This window comes from Propithecus coquereli, unplaced genomic scaffold, assembly GCF_000956105.1.
Source record: "Propithecus coquereli isolate 6110/MARCELLA unplaced genomic scaffold, Pcoq_1.0 Scaffold443, whole genome shotgun sequence".
NCBI lineage: Eukaryota > Metazoa > Chordata > Mammalia > Primates > Indriidae > Propithecus > Propithecus coquereli.
In genome coordinates this window covers 1,042,159-1,044,728 of record NW_012150208.1, presented here as the reverse complement: position 1 = coordinate 1,044,728, position 2,570 = coordinate 1,042,159, and the positions used below count along the sequence as shown (strand labels likewise).

Sequence of the window (2,570 nt, the reverse complement as noted above, 5' to 3'; positions counted from 1 at the left end):
TGTTTCCGCCCGGTTTCGAACCGGGGACCTTTCGCGTGTTAGGCGAACGTGATAACCACTACACTACGGAAACACATAGACACCGCTTTTGCCGTAGTATTATTGACTGTTGCTGACGAATTCCGCACGACAGTTGGGTACTTGGTTCTAACTGCTAAGAGGGCCTCACTGCCCACACTGGAGAAGACACCCACGCGCGGCTCTGTGCCCAATCCCTCGCCAACAACCCTCAGTTCTGGTGTGGCTCCCTCACTTTCTTATCCACACTTCTTTCCGAAGCCCCGCACTCCCGAAAATCTTGGTAATGTACGCTGCCCCCGCCCGACAGTCTGGGATCAAAACAGTCAATGCAAAAATTTAAGCGGAAGTGGAAACGTAGTAAAAGGGAGGGCTCGTCCGGGATTTGAACCCGGGACCTCTCGCACCCAAAGCGAGAATCATACCCCTAGACCAACGAGCCAGCTGCGAGCGGGCTTAATGGCTCAACTCATGATCCTATTGTATGCGGATCATTCCATCGCCTAAAACGCGGCCTTTATTTCTAGCAGCCTAGGACACGCTCAAGGTCTCCCAGTGCTTCGAGCCCAAGCTATCCCCGCTCATCTCTGCGTCTGCCATCAACTCTCAGCAACTGGTAGCTCCGTATCCCTTGCCCCTCTGAGATAGGGAATCCTCAAGAGCGCCTCCCCGCTAGGTCCCCTCGAGAAGCAGCAGGGACACCCACCCGTTCTGCAGGCTGAGCGCCCTCCCAGTGCAGCCCAAGTGAGGCGCAAGTCCCGAAGCCAGGGTGCAGAGGCTGGTGACGCGAGGTCTCCGGGAGGGAACGCCGCGCTTGGAGGGGACGCCGGACGGGCTGGGTCATAAGCCGCGAGAAGCGAAGTGAAAGCACGGGGCGGAGGCCCTTTGTTTTGTGAAAATATAAGAAGTAACACATACTTATTTGCAAAACCTTCAGAAAGTGCAGGGAAGCCTACGGCAGAAACGACCAATGACGGGGAACCGTGCCCACAGGGTGACGGATACTTTGCCCTAGAGCTGTTGACTGATGCTGACGGACTCCGCGCGGCAGCTGGGTACTTGCTCTAACTGCTAAGAGGGCCTCACTGCCCACACCGGAGGAGACACCCTCGCGCGGCGCGGTGCCCAATCCCTCGCCAACAGCCCTCAGCTCTGGTGTGGCTCCGGGCGGAGTGCGCAGCCTCGGGCTCGTGCCGGCGCGCGCTCCGCAAGGGAGGCCCCGAGGCCGCGGCGGCGCTTTCCTCCTCGCTGGCCTCGGTCGTGCTCCGGCCCAAAGGGCTTTAATTGCACTGCGTCATTCAGTGGTAAAAACGATGATTTGGATTCCCTGCTGTAAAATTCGCAATAACCCCCTCAAAGCTGTGTCACAGGTTTATTTTTGTGTCGCCAGCAGGGAAATTCCCTACAGCGCCATAAAACAGCGTGGGAGACATCGTTTTGCGTAAAAGGTGATATCTTTCGCATCTCTACTCGCGGCGGCCTGCGAGACCCTTGCGCTGACGGCTCCAGCCGCTGCCCTCTGCCCCTTCCACGCGGGGCCCCCTGGCTGGGTGCTGCTCTCTGGCTCACCCCGCGGTAAACGTCTGTTCCGTGAAAGGGCCATATATGCAAAGGGACCCCAAATGCTGAAGGAGCCCGGAAAGCAAAGGAGACAGACAAATCCAGTTTGTTGGGAAACGGTGATTTTTTTTTTTTTTTTTAAGTATCAGTGTGGTGAAAAAGGTAAAGGGTCGTTGATTTAGAGGGACTTACGACGGAGCGTGGTCGTGGGCCAGATCTCTGCACCGCAACCGCCCAGACCCGGGGCTCCTAGATCTTGGGGGGAAAGTGTACGTGCTCCGGAGGCAACAGCCTATGATGTATTCAGCGACACCCAGGGCTGCGTTAAGAAGAAAGACGAAACTTACAGTGAATAGGTGTTCCTACTAGTGAGTAACGTATCAATCAACTAGACATTTGGGAGGCATTCCGGGACTCGGGGTTGGTCAGGCGGATTAGCATTTCAAATAAAGTTGCTCCCGGAGCAGCAGCGTCAAGAGTGGACTAGGCAGTCTGTCTGCAGAATCCGTCCTCATCACCACCTGTGAGAGGATTTCCAGCAAGCCCTAATGGACTGCTGGTTTTATTTTATTATTTATTTCCTTGATCAGATCACCCCTACAGAAAATCAGCATTTTACACATCCTGCCCAGCATATTCCAGCTCTCCCACGTGCACACATTTATCAGCCCTTCTGTATCAAACAAGCCAACCGGGCACGTCCCACTCACCACTTCTGGCTCCCTGCGCTTTTCCTGCATCTCAATCTGCTGCTCTTGCTAATGGACTTGGAGGAGCATCTATATTATTCCATAGTATTCCATAGTGCTCAGCGCTGTGATGAATGTTCATGCATATGCATTTTCGTTGTTGTGTTTTGTGTTTTGAGACAGGGTGTCTTTCTTTCGCCCGGGCTAGAGTACAGTGACGTCATCATAGCTCACTGCGACCTCAGACTCCTGGGCTCAAGGGATCCTCCTGCCTCAGCCTCCCGAGTAGCTGGGACTACAGGC

At 54.8% G+C, this 2,570-nt stretch overlaps 2 non-coding genes across 2 annotated transcripts; both read right to left on the bottom strand.

The window, feature by feature from the left end:
• TRNAV-AAC lies at positions 1-73 on the bottom strand. Its single transcript has one exon. It is a non-coding gene; the product is annotated as a tRNA-Val (tRNA).
• A 315-nt stretch (positions 74-388) lies between these two features.
• On the bottom strand, positions 389-460 carry TRNAP-UGG. The gene has a single exon. It is a non-coding gene; the product is annotated as a tRNA-Pro (tRNA).
• Positions 461-2,570: the final 2,110 nt, after the last annotated feature.